The sequence below is a fragment of the Mus caroli genome, chromosome 7 (assembly GCF_900094665.2).
Source record: "Mus caroli chromosome 7, CAROLI_EIJ_v1.1, whole genome shotgun sequence".
Classification (NCBI taxonomy): domain Eukaryota; kingdom Metazoa; phylum Chordata; class Mammalia; order Rodentia; family Muridae; genus Mus; species Mus caroli.
Window position 1 is genome coordinate 125,166,287 of NC_034576.1, and position 19,595 is coordinate 125,185,881.

The 19,595-nt window shown below is 44.6% G+C and overlaps 1 long non-coding RNA gene across 1 annotated transcript in view; it reads left to right on the top strand.

The window, feature by feature from the left end:
* Positions 1-18,947, top strand: part of LOC110297495 — a 35,081-nt gene extending 16,134 nt beyond the window's left edge. The window contains exons 2-3 of the long non-coding RNA XR_002378291.2: positions 14,196-14,321; positions 18,548-18,947. This is a non-coding gene — a long non-coding RNA (uncharacterized LOC110297495). The remainder of the gene's footprint in view (positions 1-14,195; positions 14,322-18,547) is intronic.
* The last annotated feature ends 648 nt before the right edge of the window (positions 18,948-19,595 follow it).

Consider the following 19,595-nt stretch of genomic DNA (forward strand, 5'->3'; position numbering starts at 1 on the left):
ACAACGGAACAGTTCAACTCCAATCCACTTGTTGGCCATGTGCTGAAACATCTTCATTTGTTAAAGCATAGGGGCACAGACATGCAAGCACTTTTCAAATCTCTGCATGGTGGGTTGGGTTGCAGAGCCCTCTGCAAGCTTGAGGGCATGAGTTTGAATCCCAGCACCCATGTTAAAAAGCCAGCTACGGCTGAATGTGTCTGTAACTTCAGAACTGAGAGGCAGAGTCAGAGGGAGCCCGGGAACTTGTTGGCAAGCCACTGTGGCCTAATGGCAAGCTGGCTCAGTGAGATTCTGTTTCAAGGCAATACCACCCAGAGCAATAGAACACACAGACCTTCCAACACCCTGCTTTGGCCTCCAAATGCAGACACAAGGGCATGCACACTCACATGCTCGCACCATACATATACAACACCCAGCATCTCTGGATGGCTGAATTTGCTGGCATCTCACTGGGCCTCAGCAGGCCACATCACCAGCAGCTCAGGGAGTGGATGGGTGTTAGAAACAAAGGGCAGAAATACACGGATCTCCGACCTCACTCCACTACTCAGAAACAGACACTTCTGAGTGCTAAGCTGCCTGGTGCTTTGCTTGCTAGAGATGGTTTCGGTTAACAGTCCGCAGCCTGATTTGAAGCAGGCATTGAAGATGGTGAAGATTGTTAGCACCGCCTCCTCCCCAGAGGGTGTTCCTTTTCCAAGTATCCTGTGAAGCACCGGGTGGTGTGACTCATGCTTTTTTGACACCAACGCACATTAGCTGTCCAGAGGGGACAATACTCATAAGAATAATCGAAAGGAAAGAGGTGTTACAATTTCTGTATAGCATTAACAATGCCAAAGAAATCACAGGCCTGGTCCTTGTCTTTGTCAGAGGTGGGAAGAAATGTTATCTCTGATTTCAAGTGGTGTGTCAACACGCTGTGGTCAGCGGCTTGGAGAGACAGACTGGCATAATAGCACATTCAGTACTGAGGATAAGACACCAGGAAATTGAACTCGTTGCAGGAGGAGCCTTTGGCAGCTGGGTGAATACTTTCCAAACACTCAGCTTCTTTGTTCTTTGGTAAAGAAAAGACACATTATTTAATGTATTGGGGTATGTACTTAAGAGCTGTACAAAATACCAGGAAATGTGAAGAAGGTCTTTCCAGTGATGAACCCAAACAAAATTGCAATAGAAACGTATTTACAACTAGCCACCTGCCTAGTTAAAACATCTAATCTTTCAGCTCTGGAGTGAGGTGTGTCCTTAGCTGCTAATGAAAAGCTAAGTCTTCCATGGAACCTCACCATTATTTCTTGGTCAGTGTGGAACCAACTGTTGGGGTCATCAAACATTTGCTGCCTTATTTAAAAGCAAATAGTTGTTAATATGTTCTAATTTAATTGAAAAAAATGGGATCTGTCATTAGCCCAGACATAGGCACAGAGAAAAAGACAAAGGTAGGTAGACACAGATGTACACACACACACACTTATGCATTCACATGCATTCAGGTGCACATGTAGGGGGGATGTGCACGCACATGTGTGTGCATGTGTACAGAGGCCAGAGGCTAGCATCTGGTGTCACCCTTGTTCACTTCCTTATTCACCACCTCACATACTGAGACAAAGTCTCTCAATCCCAAAGCTCACTGATTGGCTAGTCTAGCTAGCTGGCTTGCTCTGGGGAACCTCTGTCTCTGCCTGCCAGATGGCAGGACTATGCAAAGGTGACCATATGCACCTGACATTACATAGGTGTTGTAGAGCCACATCCCACCCCTCATATGTGCTCAGCAAGCACTTTACCCACTGAACCACCTCCCAAGGCCTAAATAAAAAATTTTAAAGATTTTAAAATATATTTTATTTTTATGTGCACGTGTGTGCACCACATGTATGCAAGTACCTGCGGAAACCATATGAGGCCATCAGTTACAAGCAGTGGGTAAACTGCCTGGAATGGACTAGGAATCAAGGCAAAAAGAACAGTGATCATTCTTAGCCACTGGCTATCTCCACAGCCCTATATATACTGATTTGAGATGTGTTTTCTCATCGTTTTTAATTGTATATAGACATGTCTCTGCATGTGGGTGTGTGCACATGAATGCAGGTGCCTACAGAGGCTAGAGAAACATTCAAAGATTCTTACCCCCTTACCATGAACTTAAGAGGTTGCAAGAACACTGTTACTGTGAAAATCTTGAAACCACAGAAAATTCACAGAGACAGTGCTGAGGTAAGGGACCTAAAAAACGAACTTGAACCTCAGCAATGTCACCTGAGTTCTTTTGATGAGGAGATTTAACCCAGTTACAGTTATTGTCATTGGTGTTTCCTCTCATCAATTTTGTTTATGGGTTGTGGAGGGTGGGTTGAGGTTTTGTTTTGTTTTTTTTTTTTTTTTTTTGGTTTTTCGATACAGGGTTTCTCTGTGTAGCCTTGGCTGTCCTGGAACTCACTTTGTAGACTAGGCTGGCTTCGAACTCAGAAATTCGCCTGCTTCTGCCTCCCGAGTGCTGGGATTAAAGGCGTGCGCCACCATGCAGTTTTGTTTTGTTTTTAAGATTTATTTATTACATGTAAGTACACTGTAGCTGTCTTCAGACTTTCCAGAAGAGGGCACCAGATCTCATTATGGATGGTTGTGAGCCACCATGTGGTTGCTGGGATTTGAACTCAGGACCTTCGGGAAGAGCAGTCAGTGCTCTTAACCACTGAGCCATTTCTCCAGCCCCTTTTTTCCAGTCTTTTAAAGATTTAATTTTTGGTGTAAGAGTGCATTTTCTGTGCACAGTGTGGGCACAGTGTCTCCAGAGGCCAGAGAAGGGTGTTGGAACCTTGGAAGTGGAGTTACAGAAAGCTGTGAACCATCAACCAATACATCAGGTAAATGTATTGCCAGACCAAGTAGCCTACATTTCAGAGGAGGGCTCTGTATTCTTCTTACAGTTCAGTGTTAGTCCAGCATTGGTGGCCTTCAGTAGCCCCATGGCTACTTCTGTCTTAGAAGAAGCATGAAGCTGAGATCTGGGACAAATATTGCGTTAACCTCAGTCTCCATTGTTTCAGAGGCCCTGTGGTAAAAGGAGGTCTGGAGGTCTGTGGAGAAGGCTCCTTTGGAAAGGAGGATCTGAGTAGATGAGCACAGCAGCATTAGCCTGTAATCCTAGCCCTGGGGAGGTAGGAACAGGATACTTGGGGCTTGTTAGCCAGCTAATCTTATTGAATTAGTAAGTTCTAGTTTCAGTGAGAGACCCAGGCTCTAATTAATAATAATCATAATAGAAACAACAACAACAACATGAAGAAGAAGGAAGGAGGAGGAGGAAGGAAGAAGAGGAGAGGAGGGACAGAGGAGAAAGAAAGGAGGAAGAGGAGGAGGAGGACTGGTGAGATGGCCCTTCAATAAGGACACTTATTACCAAGCCTGAAGACATGAAGTTGACCTCCAGAACCCATGTGATAGAAGGAGAAAAATTACTCCTGCGGTTGTCCTTTGACCTCCATACATGTGTCATGGTGCTTATACACATGCGCGCGCGCGCGCGCACACACACACACACACACTAATGCACACAAAAATGGGGGGGGGGAGAGAATCTGCCTCCCAATCCTGGCCAGTCCTAAAGTTCAGAGCCTTTCCCAGAGCAAATTAAACATAGTCCTTTGTTCAAAAATTAGCCCCAGGATGCTCAATTCTCCTGATTTTAGAAGGCAGAAAGACAGTGTCTGACCCAGCCAGGACACATGTGGCTCTGTAATTAATTAGCTTAGCAGAGGCCCAGGGAGAAAGATCTCGCCCCCATATTGGTGTGCATCTCACCTTGGCTTTCCCAGAGGCCTCCTTGGGAAGAAGAGCCAGGCCCAGGAACCCCTAACCCACTCGCAATTCTCTTTCCTCTTTGGGAGTAGTGATGGACTTATCTGATAAAGTGTATATGGACATAAGTATACTTTTATCTGTTATTTTGGTGAAATTCGAGTATATTGTGAGTAGTAGACATTAAAACACTGAACATAAGATCTTGAGACTGTCCTAGGAGTCTTACAGACAGCAAACATGGCTGTTCATACTTGACATTGAGCTTCAGGCTGCAGACAAATATACTCACAGTTACTTGTATTCTAACCAGTGCTCAACCTATTAAAATTATGCATCTAAAACCCCAGTCCCTCCTAGACCTTCTATATAATTCTCAGATTTAATTATTTCATTAATTAATTCGACCCATCCTGTCTGAAGCTAATGACTTTTTATTTGTTCTCTTGTGTAGCTGACTTGGCTTGTAAACTTGACTTAGCTTGTAAATTTCTCTTAAGTATTAAAATCATTTACAAACTTGGTTAGCAAACATCTCCCTGGCATTGGCATTTTAACTACAATTACAAATTTAAGACCCTTAAGTGTTTCAGATAGCTGACAAAGCCAACTTACAATTCAACAGATACTGCTAAGCGCTTAACACAATTTACAATCGTAAAGAGTCTGTAATTACTAACTTGGAAATTTTAAAACATTTGGTTTCACTCTAAATCAATCAAATGCTCCTAAAATGTTTTTAATAAAATCACAAATATGTAGGTATCCCAGGCTGGTCCCAAGCTCATGACTCCCCTGTTACAGCCTTCCTTGGATTACAAGTGTACGCCACCATGCTGGACCACAGCTTTCCTATCATTCACTCTCTTATCCAACCCCTGCTCCCTTCACCTCCCTGGAACCAGTCAGCTAACAGCTGCGAGAAGGAGCCTGTTCCCCTGGTGCCCACTGCTCTTGCACATGGAAGTCAGAGAGCTGGTTCTCTCCTTCAGTCTTCCATGTGGTTCTGGGTATCAAACTCAGCTCCTCAGGTTTGGTGGCAGTGACTTGACCCACAAAGCCATCTCACTGGCCCAAATGTATTACTTTAATTGGGATAAGATGTCACAAAAAATACATAACCTTAACTGTTTGATGTCTTCAAAGCATTCTGGGCACTTATCTCTCCCCCACTTCTCACTTAACCATCTAATTGTACCTGTTAGAAACTGTCTTCATTAGGGTTTCTATTGCTGGGATCAAACATCTTGAACAAAAGTAACTTGGGAGCATCTTAGGGTTTCTATTGTTATGAAGAGACCCCATGACTAAGACAACTCTTATAAAGGCAAATATTTTATCATCAAGGCAGGAAGCATGGCAGCATCCAGACAGGCATGATGCTACAGGAGCCAGGAGTTTTGCATCTTTATCGAAAGGCTGCCAGGTGAAGACTGGCATCCTCAGGCAGCTAGGAGGAAGCTCTCTTCCTAAATGGGTGGAGCCTGAACATAGGAAACCTTAAAAGCCCACCCCCACACTTCCTTCAACAAGGTCACATCTCCTAACAGTACCACTCCCTTTGGGCCAAGCATATTCAAACCATCACAGGAAGAAAGGGTTTATTTCAACTTACAATTTGTTAGTCCATCATCTAGAGAAGGTAGGGCAGGAACTCAAGGCAGGGCCTGAAAAAGAGGCCATTGAGGAGTTCTGCTTACTGGATTGATCCTTATAGCTTGCTCAGTCTATCTTTCTTTCTCTTTCTTTCTTTCTTTTTTTTTGGGGGGGGGGGTTAAGACAGGGTTTCTCTGTGTAGCCTTGGCTGTCCTGGAACTCACTCTGTAGGCCAGGCTGGCCTCGAACTCAGAAATCCACCTGCCTCTGCCTCCCAAGTGCTGGGATCAAAGGCCTGTGCCACCACGCCCGACTTCAGTCTGCTTTCCAGCACCCAGTACCATCAGTCCAGAGACAGCACTGCCCACAAAAATGGGCTGGGCCCTCCTATATCATTTGTCAATCAAGAAGATGAACCACAGGCCAAGCTAGTGGGACATTTTTCTCAATTGATACTACCTCTCCAAAATGACTCTAGCTTGTGTCAAGTTGTGACCAAGTCCGCTCAGTCAACAGGTTCTCCAGTGCAGGAGCGAGGATTGAAAGGAAAGAGACAATTAGGCAATACTGCAGCATGACCCCAGGCAATTCTGAGGCTCACAAAGGTTTATTTTTTCCCACTCTGCTTTTATACAATTTTAATTACATGCAAGTAATACGGTCAGTTCTAGGTTAAGGAACAAACAAGGCAATAAACAAAGTCCCATGATCACTGTTTCTAAGGGCTTATCAGGATGACCAAAATATCTGAGCCTTCTTCCCTGTCCTAGCCCAAAATCAGATTCTTGCCTGAAGCCTACTTCTTTGTTCCACCCTAAAATTAGATTCCTGCCTGAACTTACTTCCCTGTCCTAGCCTAAGTTTAGATTCCTGCCTGAGCTTACTTCCTTGTCAGGGCCTATTGTCAGATTCCTGCCTGAAGCCCATTTCCTTGTCCTTGGCCAAGGTCAGATTCCTGTCAATCTGCCCCAAAAGCTCCCCACAAAGTTGACATAAAACTAGTTAGCATAGAATCAATTAGGAAACGATGTGGTGGGTTTTTTGTTTGTTTATTTGTTTTTCTTTTATCTTTTCGCTCCTCACAGCCTTTGCCACCACCGTAGTATCTGCTTTCCCTCTTCTTGAGAATTGTCCATGGACCTCCATAGGCCAATTTCCTCACTTTAGCCTTGGGTTGCACCCTCTCCCTCCACTTGCCCAAGCATCTTGCTCCTGATAGCATCCCACTCTCCTCTCTTCATCATCTGTTCCCTGTATAAAATGATTTCCATCGGCATCCAGAAGCTCTGTCTTTAAAAATGCACACACCTTAATCACAGCACGTGGGAACCAGAGCAGGCAGTTCTCTGAATTCAAGGCCAGCCTAAACTACAGAGTTCTCAGGGCTACACAGAGTTCTCAGCCGGGACTACACAGAGAAACCTTGTCAAAAACAAAACAAAACAAAAAAAGCCGGGCATGAGGGCGTGCACGCCTTTAATCCCAGCACTCAGGAGGCAGAAGCAGGCTGATTTCTGAGTTCAAGGCCAGCCTGGTCTACAGAGTGAGTTCCAGGACAGCCAAGGTTACACAGAGAACCTGTCTAGAAAAAAAAAAAAAAAAAAAAAAAAAGAAAAGAAAAGAAAATGAAATATAGGCCCGTCAGTGTAGTCTACAAGCCCTGGTAAGACTTAACCCTGGCTGGTTCATTAACTTTCCAACCACAGTGGCTCCTGATCAGTGCTGGTGGGGGTTGTATTTAGTGCCTTCTGCATGCTAAGCGGGTGTTCTATTATTGAGCTGCCCATGGTCCTAGCTGACCCTTCAATCTACCAGGTCAATGTTCTTTATAGTAGCAGTTACTTTATGATTTGTTTGGAAATCACGTGTGTTTTTGTATGCGTGTATGTATGCATGTGTGTGGAAGAGAGAGGTTGATGCTGGGTCTCTTCCTCTGTTGCTGTCGGTATTGTTTTTTGAGACATCGCTAGCTGATCCTGGAGCTCATCGATTCAGCTAGACTGACTAAGCTACAAACACTAGGCATCTGCCTGTATCTCCCCGCTCCAGCACCAGAGTTATAGGTGCGTGGCTTTCACACGGGTGCTGGGGATCTTATTACATCATCTTCCCAGCTCTCCCCTTCTCCCTCCCGCCCAGCTTCTTTCTTCAAAAAGGATTATATTAAAGAGCTGGGTTTTTACCCAGTTAGAAGACCACCCATTTAACACACAGAAGCTGTGTATTCCATCCTAGCACAGCAAAACTTAAAAATAAAAACTCATTCAATTTTGCATCTGTGTAGTTTGCCCCATTAAAGCATAGACTTCAGCCGGGCGCCTTTGATCCCAGCAGTCGGGAGGCAGAGGCAGGCGGATTTCTGAGTTTGAGGCCAGCCTGTCTACAAAGTGAGTTCCAGGACAGCCAGGGCTATACAGAGAAACCCTGTCTCGAAATCCAAAAAAAAAAAAAGCATAGACTTCAACTCCCCCAAGGCCTAGGACCTCCCAGCCATGAGCTTTGAGAACCTTTACAGGAACAGTCATGGATTCCCTCCCGTGGAGCAGACCTCAAAGCCAATGAGAATGTTGTTGGTCACCCCCATTACCTTCGGGTCACAGTTGTACTGGTGCACACATCCTTCCTGGAAGGTTGGGATTGTAGCACACAGGGGCCAGTGCTGGGCACCATTGTTTATGTGTTTTCTCCTCGAGGTGGGATACAGAGCACCTTCTGTCACAAAGAAAGCTAGCCAGCAGGGAGGAGGTTGCCCAGTTAGTTCCAGATTGATTTCTTTATGTCTTACAACCAAAGTATATGATGGAGAAACATTATCTTTTTTAAAAATTCTATTAAGTTTAATTTTATTTTTTCACTTATTCACTTTACATTCCACTTGCTGCCCCCTCCTGGTCACACCCTCCCACAGTCTTTCCCCCATACCCTCTCCCCTTCTCCTCTGGGTATTCCTCCCACCCTGGTACTTCAAGTCTCTTCAGAGCTAGGTGTTTCCTCTCCCTTTGAGGCCAGACAAGACAGCCTAGCTAGAAGAATATATCCCACGTTCAGGCAACAGCTTTTGGATAGCCTCCATTCCAGCTGTCCAGATGTGCATATCTGTTAAGGATGTGTAGGGAGACCTAGATCCAGGTCTGTGTATGTTCTTTGGTTGGTGGTTCAGACTCTGAGAACCCGGCCAGGCGGTGGTGGCGCACCCCTTTAATCCCAGCACTGGGGAGGCAGAGGCAGGCAGATTTCTGAGTTCGAGGTCAGCCTGGTCTACAAAGTGAGTTCCAGGACAGCCAGGGCTATACAGAGAAACCCTGTCTCGAAAAATAAAAAAAAAATAAATTAAAAAACAAACAAACAAACAAACAAAAAACCAGACTCTGAGAACCCTAAGGGTTCAGGTTAGTTGACTCTGTTGGTTTTCCTGTGGATTTCCTATCCCCTTTGGGCTCCAGAATCTTTTTTCCTATTCTTCCATAAGAGTCCCCAAGCTCCATCCACTGTTTGGCTGTGGTGTCTGTATCTGTCTGAGTCAGCGGCTGGGTGGAGCCTCTCAGAGGACTACTTGCTCCTGTCTGCAAGCAGAACAGAGTGTCATTAGTAATGTTAGGGATTGGTGCTTGTCTATGGGATGGGTCTCAAGTTGGGCTGGTTGTTGGTTGGCCATTCCCTCAGTCTCTGCTCCATCCTCTGTACCTGCATTTCTTGTAGACAGGGTAAATTCTGGGTTGAAAGTTCTGTGGATGGGTTAGTATCTCTATCTCTCCAGTGGTGTTCCTACTTGCTATAGAACATGGCCTCTGGGCTGGTGAGATGGCTCAGTGGGTAAGAGCACCCAACTGCTCTTCTGAAGGTCCTGAGTTCAAATCCCAGCGACCACATGGTGGCTCACAACCATCCTTAATGAGATCTGACGCCCTCTTCTGGAGTGTCTGAAGACAGCTACAGTGTACTTACATATAATAACAATAAAATAAATTAAAAAAAAAAAAAAAGAACATGGCCTCTTCAGGTTCTATATCCCCAATGTAGTGAGTCACAGCTAAGGTCACCCCCATTGATTCTTGGGCTACCCCCTTATCCCAGGTCTCTGAAGAGACATTATCTTAAAGGAATGCAGTAGAGAGAGGTGTCCTCTGGCTTCCCTGTATGTGCTTACCAGCATATACATCCACATACCCACATGCATGTACCACACACACACACACACACACACACACACACACAAAACAAACATATTTCTGATAAAAAGAACAAAGGGAGTGAGTGTTCCTTAGAAGGAGAATGTAATTACTGTGGAAAGTTCCAAAGTAAAGAGGCAAAGAGACTCCAGAGTAACAAGACTGTATGGCCTACAGCTAACCACAGTCCACAAATCTCACCAATATCACTGAACAAAGGCAGGGACTCATCTGGAATACATTCTGAATGATTTCAACTATACCGAATGCAAGCACTTTCTGTTGAGGGGATCAAGGATCTGCAAGGAGACCCAGAGGGGACTCTGGGGGCCTGCTCGGACTGTCTTTATTCAGGTGCTACTGCTAATCAGTGTGCTTTGTGAACATTCATGAGCCTGTAGACAGATAGCATGTGTGTTTTCTTTAGTAATGTTACATGCCAGTGGAGTTCTTAATTAAGAATCGGTCTTACTCCTCAACACCTTGCACATTGTAGGTTGTGTGTGTGTGTGTGTGTATTGATGAACAGGTGAACAATTAAACAAATTTGCCTCTGGTCTGGTGAGATGGCCCAGTGGTTAGGCACACTTGCTGCTTTTCCAGAAGACACGAGCTTGGCTCCCAGCACCCACTTTAAGTGGCTCACAACCACTCATAGCTCCAGATTTTTTTTAAAAAAAGATTTATTTATTTTATGTATGTGAGTACACTGTAGCTGTCTTCAGACACACCAGAAGAGGGCATCAGATCCCATTACAGATGGTTGTGAGCCGTATGTGGTTGCTGGGAATTGAACTCAGAACCTCTGGAAGAACAGTTGGTGCTCTTAACCACTGAGCCCCTCATAGCTTCAGCTTTAAGAAACCCAATCCTCTTTTGGCCTCTAGGACCACATGTAGCATACACACTCAGACACATAAATCTATCTTTAAGATGTTAAAACAAGTTGGGCGTGGTGGCGCACACCTTTAATCCCAGCACTCCAGAGGCAGAGGCAGGCGGATTTCTGAGTTCGAGGCCAGCCTTTCTACAAAGTGAGTTCCAGGACAGCCAGGGATATACAAAGAAACTGTGTCTTAAAAAAAAAAAAAAAAAAAAAAAAGTTAAAACAAACGAATTTCTGGAGTCAGTCATCCCTACTCCCATCTCTTCTTCCCTTCCGGTGCAGGGAATGGAACACAAGAACTTGCTGGTGTCAGGCAGGCACTCTGAGCTTCATGCTGGCCCTTCTGTCCTTAAGTTAAGGTCTTATTATGTAGCTCAGGTTGACCTCACACTGGTGGTCCTCCTGTCTGGACCTCAGAAGTGTTGGTATGACAGGTGTGTGCTACTATGCCTGGCTGTGTCGCTGGGATCTTAAATGTCCTGTGGACTTGGTCTCTTTTGAGATGGTTATTGGAAAATCTGAAGCATTGGCTATTTTTAGCATTATTCCCAAGCTTTAAAGACTCCTTGGTCTTTTTGCTTGTATGAGAATGATAACTCATCCTGCAGACATTCAAATGGTTTTAGGATTTAGCACCAAGACATCAAGTAAAATGAGGGCAGAAACTGGCTGCCAAATTTGGCAACTGCAGGATCTTGATGGTGTTACTGGAAGCCACATCATGGGGTCGGAAGCAGCAGATGCCAGACTGCAGCGGTCTAAAAGGAAAGGAGCTGTGGGGATCTGCAAACGGAATGCTGGCCCACTGTGCAGCCCAGCAGAACAGCCTTGCATAGCCAGAAGGAGCTGCTGGCCGCTGTCTCTTGCTGCAATAAAATAAAGAGAATACTGGCAAATATTTTCAATATTTCCACTTCAAATTTTAGGTCTGTTTTGTTTTTTAGTGTTTTTCTTTCTTGGAGTGGGTTCTCATATAGCCAAGGCTGGCCTTGAACTCACAGTGTAGTCAAAGATGACCTTGAACCTCTGGCCCTCCTCCATCCTCCCAAGGTTACAAGTGTGGGCCACCACACCCAGTTTATTCAGTGCTAGGGACTGAACCAAGGATTCAAGTTTGGCTGGTAAATTCTATCAACTGGCTGGATCCCTGTCCCTTTGTTTTCAGTGTTTTAAAGATTTATTTATTTATTATAAATAACTGTAGCTGTCTTGAGACACCCCAGAAAAGGGCATCAGATCTCATTATGGATGTTTGTGAGCCAACATGTGGTTGCTGGGATTTGAACTCAGGGCCTTCAGAAGAGCAGTCAGTGCTCTTAACCGCTGAGCCATCTCCCCAGCCCTGTTTTCAGTGTTTGTGTGAGTTTTTATTATGTGAGACAAGAAAGACAGGAATTTTTCTGCTTAAGGGGAATCAGTGTACCTGACTAGTTTTATTTAATCCTTTAATCATTCCTGTGAATACCTGTTATGTCAGCCTCTGCATTTCTGTGTTAATTGGTTTTGCTCTTGGCTTTGAGGTAAGTTAGCACAGTCTGTCCTAAAACACAATCCCCCTGCCTCAGTTTCTAAAGTGCAACAGTTCCAGCCTTGTGCCCCACTCGAATTCTGATCACTCTTGTGTTTGCTTTACATTTTAAAAAGCGTACCTGTTGGCGGCTGCGCAGGAAGGGGTGGGGGCGGTGCACACCTTTGATCCCAGCCCTTAGGAGGCAGAGGGACAGCCAAGGCTACTTGGAGAAACCCTATCTTGAAAAACCCCAAAAGATAAAAAGACGGAAGGAAGGAGGAGGGAGGGAGTAAAGAAGGGAGGGAGGGCAGGCCTTTTAATGTGAGTATTTTGCCTGCATATTGTCTGTGCACCATGAAGCAAGGATTTTGGATCCTCTAGAGCTAGAGCTACAGATTGCTGTGTGAGCCTGCTTATGGGTGCTGGGAATTAAATCTAAGTGCTCTAGAAGAGCAGCAAGTACGTTTTTTCTTTTTCTTTATTCTTCTTTCATACAATACATCCTGGATGCAGCCTCCCCTCCCTCCCTTTCTCCCAGTTCCCCCCCCCACACACACACACACACATGCACCTGCCCTCTCCCCTAGATCTGCTCTTAACTGCTGCGTCATCTCTTCAGCACCTTAATTGATTTTTTTTAAAGTGATATTTTTTCTTCAAGAAGATAACAGCTAAAAGATATAAATTCTGATGCATCAATTTATGAGCATAGCTAAGTGGCATTCCTCTTAGACAATAACGTAGTAAAGAGAACCAGGTAGGGTGACACAGGCAATGTCCCAGCAGATAGGCAGGACTTTAGAAATCACCCCATTCTGCAGCTGTCAGCATTGTTCACAAAAAGAGCAGTTGCATAAGGTGAGTCATGAAGCCTATGAACCAGACAAGCCAGGCTCTGCAGTGGAGTCCCGAAAGAGCCCAAATAAGCGATGAGATGACGTCACTGGAGATGTCCGACTCTCCTTTCCTGCATCCCGGGTACAGATGTGCGTTTCTTCACTGCACACGGGCTGCCATTACTTGTTTGCATTTTGGGTCTGTGCTGGTTAGTGGATTTTTTGTTTTATATTTCTTGTTTGTTCGTTTTGTTTTGTTTGAGAAAAGGTCTTCCTGTATAGCCTTGGCTGTCCTGGAATTCCTTATGTAGACCAAACTGGCCTTGAACTCACAGAGATCTACCTGCTTCTGCCTCCACGGTGCTAGGGTTAAAGGTGTGTGTCCCCACACAGGGGCCTTCTCTCTCCTTAACTATGGATGCAGCCTGACCAGCTTCCGTAGGCTTCTGTGATGCCATCACAATGGTCAAGGATTTCATCACGGCAATGGGAAAGGAAACTAGGGCAGGCGCCTTGTACAAAAATTATATTTAACATTAGTAATACATTATCACTCACCCGGCAGCTAAGATCTTAAACTGGGTAGTCTGACTTCAAAGTCTCAGCTCTGATCCACGGCACCCAGCTACCGGCCCTGGGATCCTCAAAACCAGCAGTTATGTTCTGCACACCAGCAACTTCCAAAGCCTCCAGGCTCCTCCCTCCCCAACTGTGCTCTCCCTCCTCCTCCCCTCTCTTTCACCTGAAACTATACATTTAAGTTCTCAGTAAGTGTAACTATAGTAATTACACTTTAACTAACTCTATTGTAGTTAAAACACTAAGTTTGAGTTGTTTTTTTTTTTTCTAGTAGTGTGCTCCTACACTTAGCAAAAGCCCCAGACCAAAGATGGGCTATTTTTAAAATATTAATGAAAGCATTTGTCTTGGGTTTTCATTGCTGTGAAGAGACACCATGACCAAGGCAACTCTTATAAAGGACAACATTTAATTGGGACTGGCTTACAGACTCATAGGTTCAGTGCCTTATCATCATTAAGGCAAGAAGCATGGTGCTGGAGGAACTGAGAGTTCTATATCTTGTTCTGAAGGCAAACAGAAGGCTTGCTTCCAGACAGCCAAGAGGAGGGTCTCAAAGCCCACCCCCACAGTGACACACTTCCTCCAACAAGGCCACACCTCCCAATAGTGCCGCCCTCTGGGCCAAGTGTATTCAAACCACCACAGTGTTCACATTTCTAAAGGGATACAGGCAGAGGTTGCACAAGGAGTTGCTTACAGTGCCTGCATTTCATATGAAAACACACTTGGGCTGTGTCTGAGGTGGGGGATTGGTATTCGGTGGACAATGACCAATCTGTAATTCCTTCATTTCTCAGGTGTGGACACTGAGGCCCAGAGAGGTGATGTGATTTGCCTAAAGTCATGCAACTAGTGGCAGAGCCCAGCCTAGAAGCCAGGTGTCCTGGATCTCAAGATACCCCACTGCCTGAGGAATGGAACAGGTAATGTATCTCACAGTACGGGGTGTGGATCAGTCCTTGCAGCCTGAGGTGTCTGATATGCACTGAGCCAACAGAGGAAGCAGCCACTCACAATCCTGATGTGTTGAATAGGGTTGAAATCAAATATTTGAAATTCAGCCCCTAAGATCCAAAGACCGAAACTAATATCCATACCCCAGGGCAGACATCCCCTTCTGAAGGTGGGGTTTTTTTGGTTTTTGTTTTTGTTTTCATTTTCGTTTTCTGGCCAGACATGTCCATCTCCAAACAGCTTGGCCGTGACTCATCTGGCCACTCTGCTACCCAGGCTCTCGCCAATGCAATGCACAGTATCATAAAAAGCAGTGGCTGCTTGCAGTGGATGCATGGGGAAGTCAGAGGGGGATGGAATCCAAGAGACCAATTAAGTGGCTCCTCTGGAGATCCAGGAGGAAACTACAGACAAGGAGCTGGCTGGAGGCGTTTGTAGAGGTCTGCTGGTTAATGGTTGCTAACATTGGTCACTAGGAATGCTGTACCGCGGACAGGAAGTAAAGCCCACCAAAATGGGAAAGGAAGAGGCCTCTGGTTTCATATATTTTCCACGTATTTCTAACAAGGAGTTTCTTAAGCCACATATTGGCAAACAAAATTCACCTAGGTTATATAAGTCAGATATAGCTAAGTGTTACGTGTAAGCCCTGATACCACTCATTGATAATATGTACTCATATCTCTTAAGAGGCAGAATTTCCATTTTTTTTCTATCCATTCAGTGATTATTAGTTGAGAACCCACCATGTACCAGGCAGCTGGAATACAAGTGAACTATACAAACATCTGGAATTCAGTCAGAACGAGGTTGCCAAATAAGTCAATCACTTGGAAAAGTTGAAGGGAGAGAAATGAAAGCTTAGGAGAAAATGACTTAGTTCAATACTATTGATTAAGGTAAACGCTTCAAAAAAAAAAAAAAACCCTATATTTGTAGATTGAGTTTGACTAAGTCGGTTTGAGATTCTTCCAGGCTTAGTGAACACCACTGAGGACCTGCCTGAGCTGGCTTTCCTGGTTAAGCAGACATCTGGGCATACACGGTAGCGGAGGCACCCTGGGGAAAGGCTGGCAGAACAGAATGTACAATGGAACATCTTAAGCAGGTAGTCAGGCACCAAGGGATCAAGGCATTTTGTTACAGGTGTGGCTATTCCCCAAGGGAGTCTAAGAGCATCTACTCTCAGGGCGATTGTCAGGCGGGGTGTGAGACGTAGGCACCTGGGAAGTAATTGGTCACTGGGCTAGGGTCCCCGAATCACTTCCCACTCCTGGGAGCAGAATGTTCTATTCCATACAAGATGTTGGAGCAGGGTTCAGGTAGAGGAAGGTGGGGAAGGTGACCTTGGAACTAGGACAGAAGACAGGGTTGCAAGAGGCCAGTCATAAGCCTGAATCCTTATTCAAACCTAAATATGTAGTCTGTGAGATTGAGCACACAAACCTCTAAGTCCCTCCTGAATAAGGACAGGATCTTCCCCATCCACACTGCTGTTTGGCCTGGGCTACAAAGGAGGTGGGATGAGGGAGCCCCCATCTCTAAGCATCCAGGCAGGAAGGAAAAAAGGAGGAGATAACACTTGTTGCTCCTTTTGTCTACGAATCCCCACTAGTCCTTTCACGGTTGCCATGACAACAGTAGCCCTGAGAGTCTTTTTCATTAATTAACCCAGGTTTTCACTACCAAACTCAAGAGGATGTTTTCTCAGCACTGCTGATCAGGGAAGGCATACAACCCTCGTCTGTCCTTGCATCTCTGTCCGTCCGCCTTGGGTATCCCTGCTCCCCACCGTTCATTCTCAACTGTAGCTTCCCTTTCCCAGGAATTCATCCTCCACAACACGGTCTTTCCCTTTTTGATGTGCCCTGTCTTCCAGCCTCTATCATTCTGTTCCCTGTGGAGGCTTTCCTGTCTCACTGGGCTTTGGGGCTTGGCTACACGGCTCCCTCTCCACCCCATCAGTGGCGGGACTGTTCAGTTAGACTCCGGATACCACTGTCTTGGCTCTACTTACTGCCAAGTCAAAGTCCCAGGAGTCAGTATCCAGTGGCCCAGGTCCGTGGCCAGATGCGTGAATCTAGACAGATCCTTCAGTTTAGGGTCAGAAGTCAGACCTTCTCCCAGGAGACAAGGTGTCCAAAACAAGGGAAGTGATTCTAGCTTTACACAGTAGAATAAAATAAAAAACACAAGCCATTTTATGTCTGTCTGTCGTATGTGTGTATGTATGTGTTTAGCAGTGATAGGGGGCAAGCCCAGCACCTTCAGCATGCTAGATAACTGTTGTACCACAGAGTCACATCCTCAGCCCTGCACATGGAATTTTCAAGTGTTTTGGTAGCTGTGTCTTCATTTAAAGATAGAAACACATGAAACTAATTGAACATTTTTTAAAAAATATTTCTTTATTTATTTTATGTATATGAGTACACTGTAGCTGTACAGATGGTTGTGAGCCATCATGTGGTTGCTGGGAATTGAACTCAGGACCTCTGCTCACTCTGGCCCAAAGATTTATTTGTTATTATATGTAAGTACACTGTAGCTGTCTTCGGAAGAGGAAGACAGAAGTGGGTGTCAGATCTCATTACAGATGGTTGCGAGCCACCATGTGGTTACTGGGATTTGAAGGTCTCAGGACCTTTGGAAGAGCAGTCAGTGCTCCAGCCCTTAATTTAACATTGTATTGAATCCAGTACTTCTAAAATACCATGTCAACATGTGACCAATATAAACATTATACAGTGGTATGTTCTTTTTAAGTCCTTGAAACCCAGGGGTTATTGTTTTATTTTGTTTTGTTTTGTTTTTATTTTTTATTTTTAGCTCTTAAAGCTCAGTTCAACTCTGATGCTTGATTTCCATTCGATGTATTATGTATTATCTAACATAGGTGTGTTCTGCTCCTGCTGTAGATGTAGAATTATCTACACTTATATTCTCAGTTGAAGAAGTATCACACACCCACGTTGTTCTAGACGAATGGTCACATCTTCCCATTGGTGATTTAAATACCCAGTGAGCTTTTACTTTTGTTTTAAAAATATTTTATGATTCATTTATTTTACATCCAGACCATAGTTTCCCCTTCCTCTTCTCTTCCCAGTTCCACTCTCCCCTCTACCCACATCCACTCTTCTCTCTCTCTTCAGTAAAGGTCAGGCCTCCCATGGATAGCAACCAGTCATGGCATATGAAGTTGCAGTAAGACCAGGCTCCTCCTCTCCTATTGAGTCTAGACAAGGCAATCCAGGAGGAGGAAAGGGTCCCAAAGGCAGGCAACAGAGTCAGAGGCAGCCCCTGCTCCCATTGTTAGGAGTCCCACGAAAAGCCCAGAACTTTTATCCTCTAATATGCATTCCCTCCATAGCAATCTTTGTCACAATTGTTTAGCATTGAATCAGAAGCTTGTTCGTTTCAGTGGCTTTAAAACTGTTTTTGTCCAAACTGTGTCAAGCCACTGTCTCTGAATTGTGAGTTTGGGGAGCAAAGGCAGTTATATACACTGAAAAATAACTCAAAGCGTGTGACTACCAGCAATACATTCTTCAAAATTTTCTTGTAGCTTTTGCAGGAAATTAACATAGCGTTAGTGACTACCACTGAAAATATGTTGTATATAGCTTCATTTTTAAAAAGATTTATTTATCTATTTTAGGTATATGGGTATTTTGTCCTCATGTCTGACTGTGCAGTGTCTGTGGAGGAAAAAAGAGGGTATGGGATCCCCAGACCTGTAACAGACAATCATGAGCTGCCTTGTGGGTTCTGGGAGTCTGGGTCGCCAGGAAGAGTAACTAGTGCAATAGTAACACTGAGCCACCTCTCCAGCCCTGGATCTGAGTTTGAAAGTGCATAAAATCGCAGTTACAGGTTAGCATCATGAAAAGTTAGATTTTAATATAAATTCCAATTCCTTCCTAGATAGGGCAAAAGTGTGTTGTTCTTTCCCTGTGAACTTCAGGTTTATCTTCATATACACTGTGATGATGATGTAATGGTAAAAAAAAAACCAAAACGGAGATCACTGTCATTTTCTGTCTTTGACTACCAAGTTCCTGGCAAAGCATGTAGTTTTGTTTGAATTGGGACCGACGGTCCTGTGAGTCTTTGTGAAGTCATGCACAATTTAGGCAACAAACGTTGGCATAGTCCCAGCCTCCCCGTGTTCACAGCCTTGAGTCTTTCACAGGTTCCACACACTGGTGGTGACTCACAGCACTGTACATACAACACTGAGACATTTTAGCAACTTGTCCATGACACTTTCGAGTCTGCTCCTGAACGCCCGCTGCGCAGATATTTTGGGTCTGTCTCATACGGTGGAACGAAGCAATAAAGGGAAACATCAGTTCTCCTCCGGTTTGGAGATCCTGATGAGTCTGCATTTCTGGAGCGCCATCTGGCATGGCAGGAACAAAATTCTCATAGCTAGCCGAAAACTCTTCAATGCCAAATGTAAAAGATTACAACAATCCCTTCCACAATTGTGAGTTGGCAGCGCTTTTTGATAAATTTGGAAGGCATTTACAGTGACTATATCCAACTTTAACGGGGCGGTGTCTTGGTTTCTTTTCTGTTGCTGTGATTTTAAAACAAAACAAAACAAAACAAAACAAAAAAAGAAACAAAACTCAGGTGGAAAAAAAAGCCATTTAAGGGAGAAAGGAGTGCTTTCGGCTCACAGTTCATGGTCCGTCATGGTGGAAGTCATGGCCAAGTATGTCCACAGTTAGAAGACAGTGATGAAAGCCACACTAGCGATCAAAGCATAGGGTCACCCTTCCATCAGCAAAGGATCCCTTGCCCCGGCAATGGCCCCACCCACAGTTAAGATGTGTTTCCCATATCAGCAATCAAGGTGATCCCTCCACAGTGGTGACCAGTGGCTCATCTCCCTGGTGATTCTAGATTCTGTCCAGCTGTGGCTAATTAACACTAACGGCCATTAGCAGCATCTTAATGACACGGTTCAGTTAAAAATGTACTGATGTTTCACCTCTTTAATTAATTTATCTTTGATACATTCTTTTATTCTACAGGAAACTATCTGTTGGCCTTTTCAACATTGTTCACTCTCCTCTGTGGGGATGGCCATAGAGGCTGGACTGATTTTCATCCCCACAAACAAAATCTAAGGGTTCCTCCCCTCAATCCCAGCATTTAAGATTTAAAAAATTAAATAAAGCTAAAATTTCTCACCACACTCATATTTGAAGTGCTGAAGGGCAATGTGTGGC